Genomic DNA, 17,283 nt, shown 5'->3' with positions numbered 1-17,283 from the left:
CAAAATAGAGACTGCAGCCAAGATATCTAAAGAAGACTCGTAAAGGCAGCAATGAAAGAATTAGGAAAAAGAATGCAAGTGTTAAGGATGTGTCACGGAAGGCCATGGCCAAGATGATCCACACATAGGTAAAGCAGTCTAAATGAAAGTACCTGTGGAAGAATTGATTTCAAGAGATCTGTTTCATGGTTTGTAATAAAAATACATTTTCCCCTCTCTTTAAATATTGTTCTAGTACTGTATTAAAAAAAATCCACTAATATAAAAAAGCTAGTGGATCCTATTTGTCCTTTCAGACAGTCTGTGAACAGTTGAAAATTATAAATTCATACATCATTCTGTTGATGCTGCTATTAATCATTCTTAAGCCATTGGTAACCCTTAATCCAGAGGGATAATTGCAAGAAATAATTGACTTCTCTTGTATGTTCTGAGAATTTCTGGCTATCATATAATCATTGTTTAGATTTCATGTTATGTCATATCCCTGCGTAATGGAAAATTGATTGTAACCTTCTGGGACTGGTTTGTTGCACTGACATCTATACTATTATATAAATACCAGCTTCTTTACAAACGAAAGGACTGAAGGCTAATAGTTGGGAAGCAGAATTTCTCATAGTAAGTACAATTCATAATGCAGAATCAATGGACTGTTCCGAAGTCTTCATGCTTGAAGTTTTTCCTAAAATGCTTCTGTGCATTCCATGACCTGAATCAGGGAGGTCCATTACTTTTCCAAATAAAACTCTACCTGAATCATTACCTGAATTGACTTGCTTGTGATCAATAGATCTCACCTGTATGACAGGATTTTCCAAAATAGAAGTCTGTTATTCTCCAGTCCAACCCAAAGTATTTCTTTTAATTTAGCCTGGCTACCAAAAAGACAACATAACTCAGCATGAACGTGTGTGGAAGTTAAAGTGTTTCAAGAAAGCTCCTCTTAAGAATATCATTATCTGCATCTGAATATCATACTTTGCATGTATGTGGAAGGGGCCTTTCTTTTGTATTGCTCCCAGATGGTCAAAATGTTGGATTGGTCGGTGGCGAGGGAGTGCCAAGAAGGCAAGGGATAAGATTAATGTAGTTCTCAATATAATATCACTGTTTTCTATGTCTATGCTATTAGTACATCTTTCTGTATGATCAGGAAATAGAAATTATATCTGAATTTAATTCTATTAAAGCAAAATACAATTCCACCATGCACAAGGTTTCATAGCTTTTCAACATATGAAAACCAATGGCTTAAAGGGGGACATGGTGGCACTGCGGTTAAACTGCAGAAGCCTCTGTGCTGCAAGGTCAGAAGACCAGCAGTCATAAGATCGAATCCACGCGACAGAGTGAGTTCCCGCTGCTTGTCCCAGGTCCTGCCAACCTAGCAGTTTAAAAGCATACAATGCAAGTAGATAAATAGGTACCACCACAGTGGGAAGGTAACAGCATTCTGTCTCTAGTCGTGCTGGCCACGTGAAGACAGAAATTGTCTACAGACAAACACTGGCTCTACGGCTTGGAAAAGGGGATGAGCACCACTCCCTAGAATCGGACATGACTGAACATTTGTCAAGGGGAACATTTACCTTTACCTAATGGTTTAAAATAACTGCTAATGGTTTAAAATAACTGCTTATATTTTTCACTATCAAGGTCTTTTGTTTAATTAAAGCACACATTAGCTCTTTGTATGAACAGGTGAACACCTGCATAGGCTGCAGTATTTGATCATATCCAGTCATCTATAATAATGGAAGATAATGTATGCCTGTTTTGTTTTTGTTTTTTTAATTTTTATTTCCCCAATATAAAATTTACAACTATAGAAAAAACAGCATCTTATATATGTATATACAGTGGTGCCTCGCGTTACGATGTTAATTTGTTCCAGTGAAAACATTGTAAAGCGAAATTTAAAAGCCCATAGAAACGCATTAAAACCCAATTAATGTGTTCCTATGGGCTTGAAACTCACAGTCCAGTGAAGATCCTCCATAGCGCAGCCATTTTCGCTGCCCAGGCAGTGAGGAATCCATCCCAGAAAAGAGTGGGGAGCCATTTTATTTACCCGGCAGCCATTTTGAAACTGCCACTCAGCTATAGGAAAATCGTCATTTTGCGAGAATCGGTTCCCGAAGCAAGGAACCGATCATCACAAAGCGAAATTCCCCCATAGGAAACATTGTTTTGCGGTCGCTTTTGCGATCGCAAAAACTTCGTCGTAATGCAATTCGTCATAAAACAGAGTGCTCGTCTGTATGTGTATCTACATCTAAAAACAGCACATTTTCTAAAGCTAAGCCTACAAGCAATCTTGTTTACTAAAATATTTCTTTGGTAAGATATTCTCCATATTATCCATTTACTTTTCTATTTATTACAAAACTTTTGTTTTCCACCATTCATAAAATAAACTCCACCTTAAACAATAAATTGATTTTTCTTGTCCTTTCAATCTCTTAGTTAGTCTATCCATTTCCACACATTCTAATATTTTTTTTTACAGTCATATTGTCCTTTGGCGGATCTCCCTCCTTCCAAACTTGTGCCCATACAAATCTAGCTGCTGTCAGAACATGTGATATTAAATAGTAGTTTTGCATGTTTATTTTATTTGGTAATAGTCCCAATTACCAACATATGAAAACCAATGGCTGGACAGTGTCTGCGAAGCAACCAACATGAACCTGACACAACTCCGGGAGGCAGTAGAAGACAGAAGGGCCTGGCGTGCTCTGGTCCATGGGGTCACGAAGAGTCGGACACGACTAAACGACTAAACACACACAGTCCCAATTAAAAAAAATTCTGGTTTAAATTCTATTTCTTGCTTAGACATTTGCTTAATTCATGTATAAATTTTAATCGAATATTTTCTTGCTATGTCACATGTCCACCATGGATGGTATTAGGTTCCTTCCTGATTTTTACATTTCCAACATTTGTTCGATGTGTTTGTGGAGATTTTTGCAAGTCTGGGTGGAGGAAGATGCCATCTATAGATTTTCTTTATAAGAAGTTGCTATCTATCTATCTATCTATCTATCTATCTATCTATTTATTTATTTATTTATTTATTTATTTATTTATTTATTTATACCCCGCCTATCTAGTCATTTCGACCACTCTAGGTGGCTTACAACATAAAAAATTAGTGTCAGCTTTAATTTCTTTGTCCACATTTGTTGCCAATTTTCTAGCTCTATAGTATATCCAAATTTTTTAGATCATTTTAACATTGTTTCCTTAACTTCTTCCTCTTGGGTGTCCCATTGCAAAAAGAATTTATATACTTTTTGAATTTGTTGTTTTTCTGTACTAAGTAATATTCTGTCAAGTCTTGTATACTCTTTATAGAATCCTTGTGTTTTTAAAATCTTGATTATAGCTTGGTTGTAGTTGCATTTGGGGCCACCATGAAAAGGTTATTCCTTAGCTCTCTAGTTGAGTTTTTGTCTTTAATAATCCCTCCTCATTTAAAAGCTGTATGTCTGTTTTTGTCCCACAGCTCCAAGATCATGAAATCTAAACATCTAAAATGTTCATGCATACTAAGAGGATGTGGGTATGGATCTGTGGGATATCTGTTTTAAATGCCTATGTATCACCATGTTTATCTGGGAAGAAAACAAAATATCATTATTCTCACATATGCACCAATGAAAGAAGATGGCCAAACCTACAGAAATTTAGAGGGCAAAAACAAGTTTCTAGTATAAATATCACATATCTTGGTGCAAATGCAGAATGGCAATTCAGGTGGCAATGGAGTCAGAGTAACCCTTTTGGCCTTTCATAGAGCTGAGTATCTTAACACACTCTACAGCATGACTGTTCATGCAAAAGAAATTATTGCTGAAAGGGAACTGCACAAACCTTATGAAAAGGGATGTTTTTCTTCTGAATCTGGGAGTAATATGGAAATTTTTGCCCAAGGTTTGATAGCCTTGCTGTAGACCATAACCTTTCTTTATTGAGAAAAGCTAGATTGCTGCCACAGAGAAAGTTTTCTAGTATTAGTTTATTTCATTGTAAGTCTGAAAGCCACTGGCTATAACAACTTACCCTTACCCTTGTATCTTATGCTCTTGGTCTTTTTGTGAACTTCTTTTGCTGACTGATGTGCCCTGCAAAAAGACTAAACCAAAGAGACACATAGTTACTACAGTCTTGCTCATGCTCAGCATAAATCCAAAATATGCAAGAATGTAATTTATAACAACATGTGCCACATGTAATGAAATAGAAAAGCTGCTTCTTATCCTTCAGGATATGATAAAGTAGAACACCAACTTGTCTAAAAGAATTATGCATACTGGATAGAGGGGTCAATAATATACTAAGCAATATACTAAGTATGCATAAAATAACATTTTGTATAGTAGTTGGAGTAATAGTGTACAATACATTTTATCATAATCTGGGCTATAAAGTTGTTGCCATGGTTGTTTTTCCTTTATATATACAGGGCATATTTCCTTCCGTAGTTTCTCTACTTCACTGTTTGCCTCTTTACTGAAATGCATTAAAATATGTATAGCAAATGGTTATTACGAACCTGCATCATGTTCTACTCCCTTGCCTCTAGTGCAAACTAGACATTACATGAGAGCTTCTTGATAAGCTCTTTTGTAGATTTCTACTCCATGCCAGAGGAGAAATGGCATTTCCCAGTGATACACAGCATACTCCTTATTAATAAATAACCAAATTAAAGCTGCAATTTCATAACCTCATACTGAGAATGAGGTCTATTTAGCTAACAGAACTTCCTTTTGGGTTGATAGGTATACATCATGCTTTCAACAAGTAAAGTATGTGTGATGCTAAAGTGGTATACTGTACTTCTTTTCTCCAGTTTAGGGGGGAAAGTTTCTATATGCTAATGGTTAGAGCCAGGAGATAAAGATATATAGATCTATCTACATGTATAAAACATATGACCCAAAGGCACACCCGATTTTATGGCTGAATATTATATAAATCATTGCTACCACAAAACATACTATAAAAGAAGAGGATATCATGAAAGTCATTGTTAGACATATTTTTCCCCACTGAAGAAATCTCATCCAGTAATTACATTCATTTTTTAAAAGTAGTTTCAAAAACTGCATTGTGCATTTTGATCTTGGCAGAACGAAAAAGTATGTTTCACACTTGAGTGATCCAAAGGGACTGTCATTAATCCAAAGACTGCAGAGTTGTATTTTCATCACTGGATGGATTTGTTCCCATGGAAGCATTTCAGTAATGCAAAACTCAAACTGCATTGCACATAAAAATGAGCTATATTTTGAAAGATTTTTTTTTTTAAAAATACTAAACTCTTCCAGGTAACAGTGTTTATCAAACTGTCTTCACTGGCTAGTCAAGAACTTATTTTATCAGTATGTTTTAAAGAAAAATGCTTGTGGATGATCTGAAGGGACATAATTTTACCACTTTCATACTAGTATGTGCCCCACAGGTTTCACCTGCCATGAAGTGTACACAAATCTGGCCTTTGTGGATGATGAATGAAAAGAAGGAAATTGGGGGCAAGTATTGATGGCACAGGACAATGACATAACATCTATGGCTTAATTTTCAAGCCACAAAGTACAAATGGCTCTCATTTATTTTAAAGGTACAAGTGGGTGCTCAGTTCTTCTTAAAATTCACAACCATGTACTGTGATTGCTAAGAAAATTCCCAAATCTCTAGTCATTGAACAAAACAACATCACTTTGTAATGTACATACAGTAAGCCTTATAACTAATTAAATAATGCAACTATTGCCAATATTTCCCACTTTAAATTCTTTAGTTTTCTCTGAGTACAGAAATATTTTCCTTCTCATTCCAGCATCTTATACTGCAAAATGTATATAGCCTTACCACTTTTGTTAATACTAATTCATTTCCTTGAAATATATATCAGCAAAGACTGCCAAAATAATACATATAATTTCTGAGACTCACAACTCCCATAAATAAAACTTCCATTTTCTAGAACTGACAATATGAGTTTCTAATGTTATAGTGAGCACTAATCATGCCACTTCCTTTTTATGACAACCATACATATTACAGGCATATGGATTTAATAGATTTGTCATTGTCCTTGATTCATCCAAGAAGCTCAAAATGAAGCAAAAGTTCAGTAAATGGGTGTTATTTCATTTTTGTTTGATTGATTATGTGTAGTGCTTTAGGCCATAAACCATACCAAGTTCATCTGCATGTTCTGATATATACTTATCCAAGGGAAAAGAAAATAGCCTAGTATGGAACCTGGGAAGAGAAATGTATCAGTCAACCATGGTACGTAGAAGGAAAACATCTCAGTGTAGAATGCCAGTGCTCCTGTTTCCAGCAAGTCAACCATGACTGTTCTGGGATGATTGTTCCTTTCCTTTCTCCTACATCTTTTTCCTCCAGCAAATATTCAGCATGGCTCACTCAGACACCATTAGTCTGATATATGTTTGTTCACTTTCCCCCACTGCAGCCCTGCCCCTGGAAATTGTTCTCTACTTCTATAAAATCTGGTATTTCCCCAGGTTGCTGCTATGCTCTTATATGTGGATAGGTAGGGAGTTGGTGTCCATGAGCTAGATCCTGTATTACTTTATTCCATTGATTATTTACTAGCACCTCTCAACATACTTACAGAAGGGCAATGCCACCTAAAGAATAGATTTTTTTCAGTGAGGGTAGATTTTAGGCAGCCAGTAATAATCCTGCATGATTAAAAGCTCCATCCATTTGTTTGGCATGTGCTGATTTATACGACAAGGCACTAGCATATTCTGCTGTGGAATAGCACAGGGGCAATGCTGTTCTTACTGTTTGTGGTTTTGCATTCCAGGCTGACCCAGCCAGTTTCCCAAGTATTTCTTTTCTAACAGCAACTTTCTATTTAGTGTTAGGAAAACATTTTTATAGGTCAGGGTTTGATCCAGAATGATGCCCAAATAATGTAGGATAGGGCAATGTTCCAAAACATTGCTTTCCCTGCTAACTTGGAGATTCTTCTCTGATTCACTGTTCTTTTAGTGGAAAGCACAGACCTGTGTTATTGAAGGGTTTGGTTACAGCTCATTGTTTTAATAATATAAAGAACAATCTTCTAATGCAGATGTTAGCTAGTCTTCAATAGATTAAGAGGTTTTCCCCTGGATTGTCGAGGCAAGATCATCAACATAGATAAAACTCCTGAAATATGGAAATGTATGTTGGTCGTTTATATAAATGCTAGAAAGTAATGGTGCCATCGTTGCAAAACGATGGTCTAAATGGGGTAATTTCGCTTAGCGATGATTGGTTCCCTGTTTCAGGAACCGATTTTCACTTTACAACAATCAAAAACAGCTGATCGTCGGGTTCTCAAAATGGCCACCGGGTGCTTAAAATGTCTCCCTGCTGTGCTTAGGGACAGATTCCTCGCTATACAGGCACCAAAAATGGCCACCGTATGGAGGATCTTCACTGGACGGTGAGTTTTTACCCCATTGGAATGCATTGAATGGGACAGAGAGGAGGGTCTCTTCTGCTGATCGTAATTGCCGAGAAGGCACAGATAGGGAAATACAGTCCTTCAGGTGGCCTGGACTCAAGCTGTATAGGGCTTTATAGCTAATGACCAGCACTTTGAATTGGGCCCTGAAATGGACTGGTAGCCAGTACAGTTCTTGTAACAGGTGCATTATATGCTCCCTGTAGCTGGCCCCAGTCAGTAGTCTGGCTGCAGAGTTTCGCACTAGCTGAGGTTTCCGAACCATCTTCAAAGGCAGCCCCACATAGAGCACATTACAGTAATCCAGATGAGATGTGTCACTGTAGCCAATTCTGACATCTCAAGGAACAGGTGCAGCTGGAACATCAGCTTTAGCTGTGCAAATGCACTCCTGGCCACCACTGAGATCTGGGCATCCAAGCTTACAGATGAATCCAGGAGTACACCCAAGCTGCGGACCTGAGTTTTCAGGGGGAGTGTAACCCCATCAAGCACAGGTAGTATCCCTATTCTCTCATCTACCTTCTGACTGACCAGGAAACCTCTGTCTTGTCTGGATTAAGTTTCAGTTTGTTTGCTCTAATCAAGCCCATTACTGATGCCAAGCAAGTGCTCAAGTGCTGGTTTATAGTCAAGACAGCTTCCCTGGAATTAGGTGGAAAGGAGAGATAGAGTTGGGTGTCATCCACATACTGGTGATGCCGAACCCCAAAACTCTGGACAACCTTTCCAAGCGATTTCATGTAGATGTTAAAAAGCATGGGTGACAAAGGAGAACCAGGGAAACAGGGGGCGATCCAGTCCCTCCTTCCTCCTAAAGCCAGGGAAGAGGAGGCACTTTTATCCCCCCCTTCTGCCCCGACCCTATGCACCCCTGACTCTGGGGCACGTACAAAGTGCTTTTCCTGGTCCAGGAGCCAATAGCATGTGCAGAGTTATCCCCCATGCTTGTGGGAGCTGGAAATTTACACACACACAGAAGCATATTTTTCTCAGCTTGAGAAATGGCAAAGGGTGGAGAAAATGGCTTTTTGTGTGTGTGTGTTGTGTCTGCAAATCCATTTTCTCCACCCTTTGCATTTCTCAAGCAGAGAGAAATCCACACCTTCTGTTTTTCCCCTGGTTTTTATAAAGTGTTTCAAATCTGTCACAAAACTTTTTAAACTTTTTATTTCACTTTATTATGCTTTAATTAATGTGATTTCTTAGTGTACTTTGTTTTAGTAGCTCTTATATTTTGGTTGATTATTGCTGATTATTTTGTTTTTTATGTTATTGTTTAATTCTCTTTTTAAAAACTGCCCAGAGTGGCCTTGGCAGCCAGATGGGCGTTATAAAAATTAAAAAAATCAATAAATAAAACAAGGGGTGGGTGGGTCTCTAATAAAGGAAGGAATAGTCTCCATTGGTCCTGGGAGCTCAGTAAGTGTATATGTGGATTTGTTTTGTTTATTTATTTATTTTTTAACACTTTTTAAAAAAAGAAAACAGTGGCCAGTGGATTCTGAGTTTTGTAGTCCAAAAAATCTAACTTTCCCAGTCTTGACCTTTCAAAACTGAGTAGGTTGAATGATCATGGTATTGCCCCGCAATCAAAGAGCTATTCTACCCAGTACCTAATTCCAAAAGCGACACCCCCCCCCCCAATACGTCCTCCTTTGTTCTCCTTTTTGGCTTTCTATGTCCTCCTTTTCCTACCCATGTATCTGGCAACCCTATGTCTACCAGCCTGGCCATTTCCCATTCCAGAGATCAGCCAGAGCTTTGACAGGATCGCCTGTTGAGGCCACAGGAAACTCCTCAAGAGCATCCTAATAGGCCCTCCACCCCTGCAGAAATTAAGAGTTCCAGTAAATCTAACCCTCAACAGGTAGTGATCTGTCCATGACAACAGAACTACAGAGAGCTCCTCTACACCCAGCATGAAAAACAAGCTCCAGAGTGTGCCCTAGAAACTGATTGTTTTGGTTTTCCATATTAGAAGGCTTCTTAAAGCAAAATGGCATATTAGATTATTTTAAAATGGATATTATACACACAGCCACTTCAATCATCAAGATTTCTATGTTATCCTCTTCATTATAGTCCCTTGAGAGGACTGTAGTACCCAGTCCTACAAAAATGGCACTTCTGTGTTGTTCATGGGGCCTCTTAGCAACTAAACACATCCCAGGAAATTCTGGTCAATGCTCTCTGAGTTTCTTGGATGCAATGTGAAGCTAAAAGTTCCTCTTTAAATGAAGAGATGACCTCTATATTAACAGAAATTATTGTTGTTTGTGGTCCTAAAAAAAGAACAGTTAGGTCATTTTGCTCATCAGCAAGTTTAAAGTGCAATGCCTCTAGATAAGGATTAACTGGCTACACACTGTTGCCCAGGGAATGTCCAAGTTTACTCACAATGCTTTCCATTGAATGCATGTATTATTGATATCAGTTTTCACTGCTTTGCTTTTTAAAAAAAAAACTAATTATTTTCAGCTGCTTTCATGTTAATGAAAAAGGCAGGCTACGGAATCCTAAAAGAAATTCTGATAAATAATGGGTATAAAACTAACCAAAGTAAAAATTCTTCATAATGTCTATGTTTCATGAATTGTGAGTTGATTTGCTGCTAGTTCCAGACTGATCAGCCCACTTTATTGCTCTGAGGCTAAGAAAACTATTGATTACAGCTACAGCTCAGAGCCCCGTAATTTCATTAACAATATAAATATTTTTAGTACTTCTGTTTCCTAATTGCAATTCAGGGCAGCAGTGCACAAATTGTGGATTATTAATCTAAGCCTGACTGTGTTGACAGTAGTTGGCCTCTGCCTTTGTGCCTAATGTACTAAGTAAGAATTAATAAAACACACTTCACACTCTGTCATGTCCCATTGGTTAATTAAGCAATCAGAAATGTTATGTAGATGGCTAAGAAGATTTCACTCGGTAGGCTGCATTCAAGTTACTCAATTCTTGTTTTTAAATCCCTTCTTAACAGCTTAAAATTTGCCTCCCCTGCATAACCATTTGGGTTTGATATTATGTTTACATGTACTTCTGCTCACTTGAGCTTTCTGGCTTCCAGGATAATGTTGTACCGTACTGTTTCAACAGAAGTGAGTGGAGCTGGGTTACAAACCCAAGTAATGTTTTTGTAATATTGCACATTTTAAATGCTGCTTTTCAAAGACCTTATTGTCTATATATCAAATGTGCTGTAGGATGAAATGTTACATTTTGGCAAACTTGTCTACCAGTATTTTTGTGTCTGTCTCCTTGTTTTTGGTAACTACTGTCACAACTATTTTCATTGCATCAGTTTATTGCATATGCAGTGGGGTCTTGACTTAAGAACGGCTCGAGTTAAGAACATTTTGACTTAAGAACCACTCTCATAGGAAAATATTGACTTGACTTACATACTTAGATTTGAGTTACAAACTGAAAAAAAAAACCATGTGGGAGGCAGGGAAAATGCAAAATGTGAACTTTCAGTTAACTGTTGGCCAGTGAAAAGGGTGCCTGTCTGCTTCCTCACTCCTCCCAGTGTTTAGAGAGTGGATTGGGAGACAGTCTTCAGACTGCCTGGTACTGTACTGCCTGGACTGTATTTTCCCTGCCCTCCCTGAACCTTTCTTGACCTAAGAAAAAAAGAAACAAAATGCCCCCCCTCCAGTGGTCGAAGGCAGAATAGCAGCTTCCCATTAGTTTCTATGGATGGAAAAGAGCAGATACGGATCAAATGGTTTTCAATGCATTCCTATGGGAAATGCAGATTTGACCTGCGAACTTTTTGACTTGAGAACCGCCTTCCAATACGGATTAAGTTCTCAAGTCAAGACCCCACTGTAAAAATGGATGAAGAGGATTTTTAAAATCACTTCATTACCAATAGTTTAAGTTGGCTATAAATACATATTTTTATCTGAAGAGTTGGTTATCAATTATTATTAAGTAATTTATCTCTATGCGTGTGTGTGCATTTTATACATCTGATATAAATATACTGTATATATAATGAAAACCACTGAAGCATAAGATTTTGTACTTGTCACTATTTTGAGGAAAATCCAATAGCTTTTATACATTTAAAGTTCATAGAAGTTCCATTGTGGATTTTGAACTAAGGTAATGTCATGGTTAAACTGAGATATGTTGGCTGTCAATGCTGGTGACACCCATATCATAATGGAGCATTTCAGTATTTTAACCATATGACCCAGCCTATTCAGATAGACAGAAAGGCATATACTTTCAGTAGCTTCATGAGACCAAGAAATGAAGGCATTTTCACAAAGACAGGCAGCATTGAATGAATGCCCTTTTTATTTCCATGCTTTCCCAGTCCAATAGGTTCCACACAAGCTGAGTTTTTCTTTGACATGTTCCAAGAAAACATGTAATCAAAGTCTTGCAGAGTAACAAAACAAAACAAAACTAAAAGCCCACAGTTTTGGGGAAGGAGGTATAGCGGCAAAACTGTAACTAGGAAAAGTTCAAGGTTCCTCTGCACTGAAGCTGTTTTTATTTACTAAGACAAGCCATTCAAGTTTTCTTACACACATTTCTGCACAGCATACCATTTGCCCATTTTCCACAACCAATTCTATAATACCCCCCTTTCGGTACGTTATATGGCATGCATGGTTTAAATGTCATTTCATGAACAATATTAACATCACTTGTGCCTTTTAGATGGATTTTGCAGTTTGCATGCTGTGCTCGAATCACTTCTGTTTTCAGGCAGTCCTTCTCTCCAGTGATTGGCAAAAAGGAACTGGTGAGGGTTCTCATTCAGTGCTGTAGGAAACCTTTCTATTGATATGATTTATTATTTTAGCTAAATAAATTTCATGGCTGCAGTAATGAGTGGTTCTTGTGGAGCTATCACTATGCCTTAGTACCATGACACTATGACTAAGGGGAAACGATTCCTACTCTGGAGGGAAAGGGTAGATTAAATAATATAAAATATTTTACATTCTCAGAAAAATCCATTAACAAGAGCTTTAGAGGTAGAAAATCATTCTGAAAATCAGCAGCAGCAATTGTTTATATATTTTCAGTGTTGAGACACAATTTAACTGATAACAAAGACTCTTGCAGAAAAGCAAAGTTTAACAAATCTATTATAATTCAGTAGTTTAGGCTCTGGCTCTAGAGCCAGAGGTTGGGAGTTCAATTCCCCACTATGCATCCTTGACAGGGATTGGACTCAATGATCCATTGGGTCCTTTCCAGCTCAGCAGTTCTAAGATGATGAAGATTATGTTGATTAAACCAGAAACTTTCTTGGATCTACTTTGTCAGATCTGTCAGATGCAGCATCAGAAAAAGTTTACACTCTAATAAATGTGTGTTCACTTAAAATGGTGATGGCTGGATAGGTCAGTGAATTGAGTACCCAACTGCAGACCAAGAAGTTAGGAATTCAATTCCCACTGTGGCTGCTAAAAGAGGAGTCTGGGCAAGCTGCACAGTCCTGGAGCAGAACAAGAGGAAGGGACTGGATACAACATCAACGTTACGACGGGTGAGATAACTAATTGCTTGTGATTACCCCTGGACAATACAATTCCTATATATAGGAAAAAGAACCTTCTATCACTCTCATGAATTATTAGTGGCAGATAATCTGGAGAGAGGATAGTTGATATGAAAAAAATATTATGAAGATTAATTTGAATTAACTACTGTACTCATTCAAATACATTTAAAAATACTTTAAGAACATTATAATTTGGGAATTTTCTCATAAGTTATTACTAGACAAGTTTCGACTCATGTTTTGTCTACCTGAACTCTTTTGGCGTAACGCCTAGAAACACTGATCTTGAACATTCTTGTTCATTTCTCTTTGATTTTTTTATGCCCAGCTGGATAAAATTAACTCTAAAGTGGATTTTTCTTTAAACAGTACCTTGGCCCAAAGAGAACTTTTTGGAACTATATCCAGAGACTTGGAATCTCAGTTTTTGCCGATGCAGAAATGTGGGAATTAGGCTACCAGGACATGGCTACAAACACAGAATTGAACTGTAAGACTTGGGGCTTCTGAATTTTGGTCCAGGCCTATTTAGTCAAACTGACTAGCTGGCATAAACCCGTGGAAATTAGGCCATCAGGCCGTGGATACAACCATTGCATTCTACATCGAACTGGACTGTGAGACTTGGGGGCCTTGAACTTTAGCTTAAGTTTGTGGGCATCTGGAACAGAATGGCACAAGGACAATTTTGGGAGGAAACAAAATCTACTCTTCAAACAATACTAGAAATAGTGAGATCCCACTACCAAGAAGCAAAATTATCCAATCAACATCGGGAAAATTGTAGTCAACAAGTAATTGGGAACAACGAAGAAGGAAATGTGCCAGATGATGTATGCCAATCAAAAGAGTAGCTGGAGGAAACCAACCTAAAAGAAACCTCAATTTTGGACCAGAGGGGAGTACTAAGGGAAGACAAGAGGACAAAAATAGTAAAATTAACCAAAAAAAGCCTGGAAAATCCATCGAAGATAGACCAAGTGCTTAAAGAGCTAGTGGACATAAACCAGATGCACAAAATAGTTTCAGAGGGCATGAAAGATGGCATAATGCTTAGAGACACAAAAACACAAAGTGAAAATAGGGAAAGGAGAGAGGGAATTACTTAGAAAGATGAAAAAGGGAAAAACGAGAAGGGGCCCCTTAATGTTGGAAAACATGTATATATTTAACATGGAGAATTGTAAAAGGGCATACTGTATTCTTTATATTAAAAAGTAGAATTAAATTGAAATAAGGGAGCCCTAATCAGGATAAAGATATAATATGGTCTTTCATTTTAGGTAAACTAAACAAGATATAAAGATGGAGTATGGATCTGGAACTACCTTTAATAAGAATGCTATTAGAAGACTTGAGAATATTGTATATTATGAAAGTAGTGTTATGATAATAGCCATATTATATATCAAAATATGTATATGAATGGTTTGAATGTTTGAAAGATGTTTGGAATTTGGGGGATAACTGGGAAGAAATTGAGATGTAAAAAACAAATAATTGTAAGCAAAATATGTAACACAATGTTTGACAAGCACAAACTAATGTAGATAGATTGAAAAACTAATAAAATGTTTATAAAAAAAGAGGAAGGGACTGGTAAAAACTGCATATTTTCTATCTGGAAAACTCTTCAGAAGGTCATCATAAGTCAGAACCGACCTCCCAGTACTTGATGATGATGCCACAAGATTGATGCAACACGCTAAAACAGCTAGCTCTCCACTGATGCAGGGATGTGGTGTGAGTCAAGTGGGCACAAGCTCTGTATGTACTTTAGGCTCCTCTAAACAAGTTCCTTAAATTAAGCCCCAGGGAACTTGTGAAAAAATTCTAATCTGGTAAATTTACTTGTTTTTAAAAATATTGATATTGTATTTTCTGTTGACAATCAAGATATGCTACCATACCTTTTCAATAAAATGGCCCTACCAAAGAGCACTTTAACCACATATTCACTCCTCTTTAACAAGTAATATTCTAGAAGTTAGCCATAACATTTTGAAGTGGAGTTAATGAGCTCCAAATTGAGATCTTTCTGATAAACCTTATAAACAGTTATACTAAACTGATATAAAATGAAGTGTCAGAATAAAACTAATTTATAGGTCCTATTCTAGAACTTGTTCTAGATTATATGTTTACATGAGTAAAGTGACTACACATATACTTCTGATATGTGTAGCCCCTTTACTCATTTCACTCCAAAATTAATGTAGCTAAGAGCTATTGCTGTGCTTCACCATTTGGTTTCCCTTACTTTCACTGTTACTCCCCATGTTCAAGCCTTTCTATGGCTTCTTCCATAGAAGAAAAATAAGTCAGAGGTGTATAAACATTTCCGGAATTGGGTGGCCTATGTGGAGAAATGCTTTGATAAGCGGGTGGCACAAATACAGGCAGATAGAGGAACAGAGTTCATGTCTGAAAGGTTCCAAAGTTGGTTAAGAGATGCTGGTATTTTACACAGGAAGACAAGCCCATATTCACCCTTTCAGAATGGGGTGGCTGAACGTAGGAATGGGATCCTACAAACGATGAAGGATGCTTTGCTAGAGAAAATACAGAAATTTCTGCTTCTTCTTTGCAATTCTCATTGTCATACTGTGTATCTCACATTCTTTATGGGTTTGAGACATATTATTGGGACTTCCATTCTTTAGCTGCAAAGCTAAAGAACAAAGCTATGAAATTTACAAGCAACGACCCCAAATTCAACCCTTTCTTCAGTCAGAAATTTGGCATTACTGGCGTTTGAGCAGTAATAATACAGGCATTACTGAGTATGCAACAGGATTTTTATTTTCTCACTTTTCCTTAAATGACAAGGAGTATCATCAAATTCAGTTGACAATACAGTTGTTATTGAGCTGTTCGTAACCAAGTCCAAGAGGCTGCCAGGAGATGTTCCAACGATTATTGGCTTTAGCTCTGCTCTCAGATACAATAGCAGCGGACACAGGTAACATCAAAGGAATGTATGATGGTATCAAGCAGGCTTTAGGTCCAATACAGAAGAAATCTGCTCCCTTGAAATCTGCTACAGGCGTAATCATCCAGGACCGAACACAGCAGATGGACCGCTGAGTGCAGCACTACTCTGAGCTATATTCCAGAGAGAACGTAGTAACCCAAGAAGCTTGGAAGAGTTGGACAGCGAACCAAGTTTAGCAGAAATAAAAGTGGCCTTGGATTCCCTCACCTCCGGCAAGACACCTGGAAAGGATAACATCCCTGTTGAAGTGCTGAAGTGCTGTAAAGAGATCATCACCACTGAACTGTAGGAAAGTTGTTGGCCCGTGTTGTGCTGAAGAGACTCCAGGTGCTTGCAGACAGAGTCTATCCAGAATCACAGTGTAGATTTCGAACTAATAGATCCACCACTGACATGGTATTCTCCCTCAGACAGTTGCAGGAGAAATGCAGGGAACAACAACAGCCACTCTTTGTGGCCTTCATAGATCTCACAAAGGCCTTTGACGTGGTTAGCAGGGATGGCCTTTTTAAAATACTTCCCAAGATTAGATGTCCACCTTGACTCCTTAACATCATCAGGCCCTTTCATGAGGGAATGAAGGGCACTGTAGTTTTTGATGGCTCAATATCAGATCCCTTTGACATCCGAAGCGGAGTGAAACAGGGCTGTGTCCTCGCACCAACCTTTGTTGGGAACTTTTTTGCTGTCATGCTGAAGCATGCCTTTGGAACTGCAACAGAAGGTGCCTATCTTTGGGCTAGATCAGACGGAAAGCTCTTTAATCTCTCTAGATTGAGAGTGAAGACCAAAGTCCAACTGAAATGCATGCGGGACTTCCTCTTTGCTGATGATGCAGCCATTGTTGCCCACTCTGCTGAAGACCTCCAACAATTCATTAATCGTTTTAGCAAGGCCTGCCATGTCTTTGGACTAACAATCAGCCTGAAGAAAACACAAGTCATGGGCCTGGGCGTGGACTCACCTCCCTCTATTACTGTCACCACACAAGAATTGGAGGTTGTTCATGATGTTGTGTACCTTGGCTCAAGAATCTCTGACACTCTCTGTCTATTTATCGAGCTGGATAAACGCATTGTTCTCTAGACTCAGAAAGACAGCATGGCTTAATAAGAAGCTGACGGCATATACCAAGATCCAGGTCTATACAGCCTGTGTCCTGAGCACACTGCTGTACTGCAGTGAGTCCTGGACCCTTTGTGCATTGCAGGAGAAGAAGCTGAACACCTTCCATATGTGTTGTCT

General features: G+C 38.1%; 1 long non-coding RNA gene across 3 annotated transcripts in view; it reads right to left on the bottom strand.

Moving 5' to 3' along the window:
- Positions 1 to 17,283, bottom strand: part of LOC140705649 (uncharacterized) — a 91,101-nt gene that overhangs the window by 50,375 nt on the left and 23,443 nt on the right. For 2 of the 3 annotated variants that reach the window (XR_012085093.2, XR_012085091.2), the window contains exon 3: positions 4,072 to 4,144. This is a non-coding gene — a long non-coding RNA (uncharacterized LOC140705649). The remainder of the gene's footprint in view (positions 1 to 4,071; positions 4,145 to 17,283) is intronic. The other variant, XR_012085092.2, reaches the window with a different exon arrangement.

The sequence above is a fragment of the Pogona vitticeps genome, chromosome 3, assembly GCF_051106095.1.
Source record: "Pogona vitticeps strain Pit_001003342236 chromosome 3, PviZW2.1, whole genome shotgun sequence".
Classification (NCBI taxonomy): Eukaryota; Metazoa; Chordata; class Lepidosauria; order Squamata; family Agamidae; genus Pogona; species Pogona vitticeps.
Note: the sequence above shows the minus strand (reverse complement) of the source record. Positions and strands in the feature narration are given on the sequence as shown.